Source organism: Tupaia chinensis, unplaced genomic scaffold, assembly GCF_000334495.1.
Source record: "Tupaia chinensis unplaced genomic scaffold, TupChi_1.0 Scaffold000313_1, whole genome shotgun sequence".
Lineage (NCBI taxonomy): Eukaryota > Metazoa > Chordata > Mammalia > Scandentia > Tupaiidae > Tupaia > Tupaia belangeri.
The window spans coordinates 586172-593971 of record NW_006159806.1 but is presented as its reverse complement, the minus strand read 5'-3'; the positions used below and the strand labels follow the sequence as shown (position 1 = coordinate 593971).

The 7800-nt window shown below is 40.6% G+C and overlaps 1 pseudogene; it reads left to right on the top strand.

Moving 5' to 3' along the window:
• The first annotated feature begins 7190 nt into the window (after positions 1–7190).
• Positions 7191–7800, top strand: part of LOC102497679 (non-histone chromosomal protein HMG-17-like) — a 12216-nt pseudogene continuing 11606 nt past the window's right edge.

Sequence of the window (7800 nt, the reverse complement as noted above, 5' to 3'; positions counted from 1 at the left end):
CTATGTGGGATCCAACTGCATTAACCATATAATGGTTGGCTGGCTCGTTTTTTACAGTAAATTTCTTTATTTAGAAAGAGGGGCTTTCTATGTTATCTAGGCTGGCCTGAACTCACAGTCCTCCTTCCTCAGCTTCCTAAGTATCCGGGATTACAACAACTGCCACTGGGACCAGCACCTCTGCAATTTTCTAACAGATTTTGAGCAATTTGAAACCTCTAGGCATTTGTCCCCTTATTTGTAAAATTCAAGACATTGACTAAAATTTCTACTAGTCTTTCCAATTTTGACATTTTGTGATTCTACTTAGCATTTATTTTTTTAAATTTATTTTAAAATTGGCAAATAAAAATTGTATATATTCATGGTACAATATGATGTTTTGATATATGTACGGTACATGCATTATAGATGGCTTTATCAATCTAACTAACATGTATTACCTAACAGATTTAGGTTTGTGTATGTGAGACCACTTAAAATCTACTCTCTAAGCAATTTCCAAGTACAGAATATCTTGCTGTTACCTATGGTCACCATGTTGTTCAGTAGATCTCTTGAATTTACTCTTGTCTAACAGAAATTTTTGTGTCCTTTGGTCAACATCTTCCTAACGACCTCCCCCCTGCCTCCAGCCTCTGGTGACCATTATTCTGTTCTGTTTCTATGAGTTCAACTTACACGCTTCAATAATAGAAACTCAAATAAACTTATAAGTACAACTCTGATCAGTAGTCCCTTGGTACACTGTATGTAATTTGTAGTTGTTATGAGGAGGGATTTTAACTTTTGTGGGCTGGTCCCATAGTCCAGAGGTAAGTGCTATACCTGGGCAGCCGGATCTCACATGATTGGACACAGTTGGAATCCTGGCCTCAGTGGTTTAAAAAACAAACATACTGGGCACCTGTGTATCTCAAAAGAAGAAATAGAGGAAAAAGGGTTTCAGAGTGACTTTGTCCCATTGAGGAATGCATGTCTCTCTCTGTTTCTCTGGTGAGCACATGCCCTCAGGCAATAAAAATGTAAAAATAAAGAAACAACTTTTGTGTATGAAATAAACTCTGTGTGACTGAATGGACTCTTTCAACTGATATTTTCTACACAGAGTGCATGGGTCTTCTCATATTGAGGGGTCAGTGATTTTCCAGACAGATCAGGCAGGTACTGGTTTCGAATTTGTGTACATTCTGCCCATGGCACATCCATAACTTCCTCCTCTTCTTAGAGAGTGATGTCATTGTAGAAAGGTAATTGTGTTTAAATGCATTTGCCATATGTTCAGATTTCTAAAAAAAGAGGTTTTTTTTTTTTTTAAATTATGAATGTGTATCTTGTAAACCAAAGCAGTAATATATTAATTGATTATTGGGTTTTGGGAATATAATTACCTGGTTTAAAGGGCTGCCTCCATTTAGATTTAAATTATTGAGAAATAATCTAGAGGAAATAATCTAATATAGAGGAAAACCTGATCTATTTATTTTGTTGTTTATTATTATTATTTAATTATGATGTGTGCTCACCAGAGAGAGACAGAAAGAGAGAAAGAGAGAAAGTGAGAAAGCAAGCTGCCAGGTCTTGGACTTGAACTGCAGTCAGCCATGTGGGAGTCCAGCACCTCAAACACCATGCTACCTGCTGACCCTGGAAAACCTGATATTACAATTTCAGTTTATGGTTTTAGGCTAGGGACTAATAAATGAAGAAGTTTAAATAACGAAAGGGGCATATTTGAGTTTCTTAGTTTTTTGGAAGAAAATCTGGAAAAAGAAAAGCCATGCAGTGGTTCCTCTGACTTGGATTTTTAATGTCGTAGAAAAAACACTTTTTGTGTTATAAAATAAAATGCACCTAACTTATACCTTACGACTTTTAAAATTGTTACTGTTTGTTTTTTTTTCCAAATTAGTTCATGACTTAGAATGAATGAATTTTGAAGTAACTGAAATTCAAAATCAACAGGATGCTGCTGGTTGCGGTGTAGCTTTGACGTGTTGGTCACATCTGTGACCTGCATGTCTCACACTGCTTACCTCAACAGTACTGTGGACAAAAGTGGCAGAGATGCGGCTTCTGACTTTGAATGAGGACCTTTCTTTTTAAAAATTTCTATTTATTTATTTTGAGAGATTTTTGCTATATGCTCACCAAAGAGACAGGGAGAAACAAACAGTGAGGAATCACTCCCTGGGGTGATGGACATGCCACATTTCCTTCTTCTCCACTCTCCTCTCCGGATTTTGGGCACACATGCATATGCACCTAGCATGTTTTAAGCTACTAGGTTTGGGACTCAAATAGCAGTCAATCATGTGGGAGTCTAGCACCTTAACCACTATACTACCTGCTGGCCCAAATAAGGACCTTTCTAAAGAAAGTGCCTTAGTTCCCAGCCTTCAGTCCCTTTCCTTGTGAATAAATGACATGTCTGTGAAAGTCTTTGGCATAACTCACCGAAAAAACTGTCATTACTGAGAGCAATATTAGGTAGTGGCACCAGTCCAATTCCTGGTGACTGACTGACAGTGAATGTTGGAGCGGTTGCCGTAGGTCAGACACTTTAATATGTACAGCAGCTGCACGAGGTGGCCACTGTTAGCACTTTTGTGTGACAGGTGATGAAGCGAAGGTACGAGTACTTTGTCCATGATCATAGCTAGTATGTGAAGGACATTCCATGCTGCCATCTCTGCATTACATAATCTAACTTCAAGTTATGACATTTCTGTATTCTGATGAGGAACTACTATGCCAAGAAAATCTTACAGCAAAAGCCTGTCAAATAGCTAAGGTTAAAAAAACAAGGGAACCCCTCCCCCCCAAAAAAAAAAGAGAAAAAAACAAGTCTTTTCGGCTTTTCCTTTTCCTCTCTCTTTGTTTTGAAACCTTTCAAACTACTAAGAGATTGCCAAGAAATCTGAGGCCTGCATCTGCTCAGCACAGTGCCAGGCACATGGCCGAATTCATTTAGTGTTTGCTGCTGTTGTGATGACAGTGAAGGCTGACTTAGCACCTGTATGTACATGTGTGTCTCTGCACCCCACCGATGGCCCAGTCCAAGCAGGTGGTGCCCCTGAAGCCTGACAAGCGAAGGATGAAAGCTGACCAAGTCCAGAGGAGAGCTAGTTTCAGAGATAAAAGTACTTCTGATTGGAAACCAGTGAGTTCTGCACACGGATCTCAGAGTATATGTAATTCCTGACAGGAGTGCACAAAAGCTATTGCTGTCTGCCTGACAGGGCCTTGGCTCGGAAGTTGGGAAGACAGCCCTTCTCCTGGATGTCCTCTTTTTCAGAGCCCTTCACTTCCATTTCCTCCTATTGTGGGGCTAGAGAGCCAGCAATCCCACTGTCGGAGCCTCCTCCCAAACCTGAGTTCATGCTCTCATTCATAATTTGATGGGTTCAGCCCAGACCTCAGCCTTCTGTAGGCATCTAAGAACTCAGAACAATGCTTAGCACCATTTCATTCATCCAGTTTCCCACACTCTCTGAATCATCAGATTCTCCCGGGCTTTGGTTACAACAGATTCCCAGACCCCGCCCTGGAGATTCTGAATCAGCATGTCTAGGGTCAGGCCAGGAACATGCTTGCTAACAGGTATCCTCAGGTGATTCTGGTAAACAGAATTTTGGAACAGCAGCCTGAGTTGTGTGCTGGGAATTTTGTGCAGTCAGGATGGCAGGACCTTCACAAAGCTCATCTTGGGTTATTCTGCTGGTGCTGAGTTGTGAGGATTACCAACAGAATAAGACAGGGTGCGTCCTTCAGGTGTTTGACAGTTCAATGTGCATGATTAGTTATACAGCATAACTAAATAACAGAGAGTAGAATGGACCATTATTCCTAACATTTTTCTAGGGGGAACTCTGTTTTCAATTCCCAATGGCCAACTAAATTGCAGTTTTAGAAGGAATCTAATTTATAAGACCTGCTTATAAGATTGTAGAACATTAGCCCTCCTGCATATGTAAAATAATGATTTTAAAATGTTTATACCTGGGTGAGTAGGTGGCATGGTTGTTAAAGCACTGGACTTCTATATGGCCAACCATGGTTCAAGTCCTAGATCTGGCAGCTTGGTTTACTTTCTCACTTTCCCTCTCTCTGTTTCTCTCTGGTGAGTACACATGCTCTATACCAAATTAAAAAAAAAAATAATAAAATTAGATAATTAAAAAATGTTTATAGCATATTTTGTTTAAAAATTATGTTTTAGAAAAACAAAAACTCTTCTGGAATAAGGTTTTTCTCCCCCTGCGGGATGATGGAAATCTTTTTCTGTTAGTATTGACTTATTTTCACTTACTCTTCTATTTGTAGAAACAGAAATTTCTACCCATGTAGAAAAGCATTATCTCTCTGTAAAAACAAACCGTTTCAGATTATTCCTGTAAGGAAATCCTTTATTGTATTTTCCTTGACTTTTTCTGCCTTCTGGTTAAAAGTTGGTAAAGGTGTTGTTAGCAGTATGCAGGGACGGTATTGCAGCTCGCGGATTTAAAATGCAGCAACGTGTAAAACAGAACATGGGCTTTCTATATGACAGTATTAGATATCTGATCAAATGTTCTGAGGATTCAGAGACCGCGGCGTGTAGCAGAGGAAATTGGATTAAGCCAGGCTGTGCTATGCGGAATCACATTATGGCTGATTACGGTGGCAGCTGAGAACCGCCGTGGAGGTGCACTGTGGTTTCCCAGCCCATGGTCTGGCTGCAGGGACCATCGTCTCAGCAAGGGCGCAAACCTGCACTGCCCCCGGCTGTTCCATGTGTACTAACTGGCTCGCTAGCAGACTTTCCAAGAGATCTAATTTATAAGACCTGCTTATAAGATTGTAGAACATTAGCCCTCCTGCATATGTAAAATAATGATTTTAAAATGTTTATACCTGGGTGAGTAGGTGGCATGGTTGTTAAAGCACTGGACTTCTATATGGCCAACCATGGTTCAAGTCCTAGATCTGGCAGCTTGGTTTACTTTCTCACTTTCCCTCTCTCTGTTTCTCTCTGGTGAGTACACATGCTCTATACCAAATTAAAAAAAAAAAATAATAAAATTAGATAATTAAAAAATGTTTATAGCATATTTTGTTTAAAAATTATGTTTTAGAAAAACAAAAACTCTTCTGGAATAAGGTTTTTCTCCCCCTGCGGGATGATGGAAATCTTTTTCTGTTAGTATTGACTTATTTTCACTTACTCTTCTATTTGTAGAAACAGAAATTTCTACCCATGTAGAAAAGCATTATCTCTCTGTAAAAACAAACCGTTTCAGATTATTCCTGTAAGGAAATCCTTTATTGTATTTTCCTTGACTTTTTCTGCCTTCTGGTTAAAAGTTGGTAAAGGTGTTGTTAGCAGTATGCAGGGACGGTATTGCAGCTCGCGGATTTAAAATGCAGCAACGTGTAAAACAGAACATGGGCTTTCTATACGACAGTATTAGATATCTGATCAAATGTTCTGAGGATTCAGAGACCGCGGCGTGTAGCAGAGGAAATTGGATTAAGCCAGGCTGTGCTATGCGGAATCACATTATGGCTGATTACGGTGGCAGCTGAGAACCGCCGTGGAGGTGCACTGTGGTTTCCCAGCCCATGGTCTGGCTGCAGGGACCATCGTCTCAGCAAGGGCGCAAACCTGCACTGCCCCCGGCTGTTCCATGTGTACTAACTGGCTCGCTAGCAGACTTTCCAAGAGCTCTGGGCAGCCTGACTCCGTGGCCGTATTCTTTACCTCCCTGTGACATGAAGGCTATGGCTGGTGGAGAAAACGTCTGTAGCCCAAGTCATCTTAGCATGCATTTTCACCGAGTCCATTGAGTAGGCGAGATGTTTACATCGTTCAGATATACAATATAAATAAAATGTTACGCACTGCAAAGCCGCCTGCTTCTGCCACATCTGCTCCACCCCATAGCCATGTTTAGTACGTTCTCTATTTTTCCAGCATTTCTTTATGTAAACATAAAAACATTAATTTATGTTACTTTCACTCCATTTTCCATACCTATAACTTCTGAATGATCCGGTTCTTCATTTGTATGTGTAATCCTAGATATTATTTTCATTGTTATATCTATATGTATTTTAGCTGTTTTTTTTTTTTAATTTGTGAAATCCCAGTTACTTTTTGTTGTCATTGTTGTTAGAGAAGGCAATTAATTTGAGAAAAATAAGATGACTTAACATTGCAGTGGATAGTGGATCATTAAACTTTCTTAAATTTTTTTTTATTGCTAATTCTTTGATTTTTTTTTAGGCTGTACTTAAAATATGAGTATCCCAACAGGTGATTAAGCCTTTCCTGTTTTAAGAAAGGAAAAGGGAGGAGAAGCTTCTGTTGAATGTCTCTACAACATCATAAGTTGAGTTTATGTAAAAGCAGTCATTTTCTGCATTTTATCTGGATGTCCACATGCTGAATGTGAATTACTTCCTGATCTGGGAGGAGGGAAGTAGGATCTAGGCCTGCATTAGACTTCTAGTGCAAAGTGTTTTCTCTTGCGGTGATGACTTTGTTTGCTAAATAAAGGCGTTTGATGATGAGGCCTGCTGCATTATGACTGCCTGGCTGCAGTGGAGTAGGCGGGACTCTGACGGTGGACACTGACGGATATTTGAATGAAGCAGCTGTGGTCACTGGACTTATTTTCCCCTACTTGCTAGCCTTCTTCTCCTTCTCCTCTTCCTTCTTCCTTTTAGGTTTTTGCTGTAGGGCCCCTGTGCTTGGAGAGACAGAGATGGTCAGAGAGAAAGTGAGAAATCACCCTCGGGGGGGATGGCCACACCGCAGTCCTTTCTCTTCCATTCTCCTCCTGGGATTCTGGATACACATGCACATATGCCCAGTGTGATTTTCAGGCTGCCAAATCCAGGCCTTGAACGTGTTTGGGCATATGGGAGTCCACTGCCTTAACCACTATATCACCTGCTGGCCCTGTTAGCCTTCTTAAGACCAAAGGTTCGTACAGAATTAGTACAGAAATCATCACTTCAAGACGTATCTGTGAGTCTAGACTTGGACATGCAATGATTGAATTACTCAGCCTACCAGGTAAGTTTGTATAAATATTAGTACTTTACAAAGTTTTCAGTCTTACAGAGTGTGTCATGAAATATTTCTGGTTATAGAATTAATATGTAGTCTTTCTAAATTCTAAACCTTTTGTAAAGTACAGAAAATACAAAGAAGGGAGCAGTATGCAGAGGAAGAGGCAAGAGCAAGCCCAGACCAACCAAAGGCTGTGCACTGCTGCATCCCCACGTCCAGCACCCTTGTCCCACCGTTGTCGCCACCATGCCCAAGAGAAAGGCTGACAGGGAGGCTAAAGGAGATAAAACCAAGGTGAAGGACGAACCACAGAGACCTGCAAGGTTGTCTGCAAAACCTGCTCCTCCACAGCCAGAGCCCAAGCCTAAAAAGGCCCCGGCAAAGAAGGGAGAGAAGGTGCCCAAAGGAAAAAAGGGAACAGCTGATGCTGGCAAGTAGGGGAATAGCCCTGCAGAAAATGGAGATGCCCAGACAGACCAGGCAGGAAAGCTGAAGGTGTTGGAGATGCCAAGGGAAGGGTGTGCGTTCTCGATAACTGTCTACTTCTGGTGACTGTACAGTTTGAAATGCTGTTTTTTATTGAGTTTTATAAAAATGCAGAATTTTGTTTTACTTTTCTTTTTTAAGCTATGTTGTTAGCACACAGAACACTTCATTGTTGTTTTTTGGGGAAGGGGCATTTGTTACTAATGGAATGTCTCTGAAGCTGGATTGATTTGGACATCTTTCCCTTCTAGTTT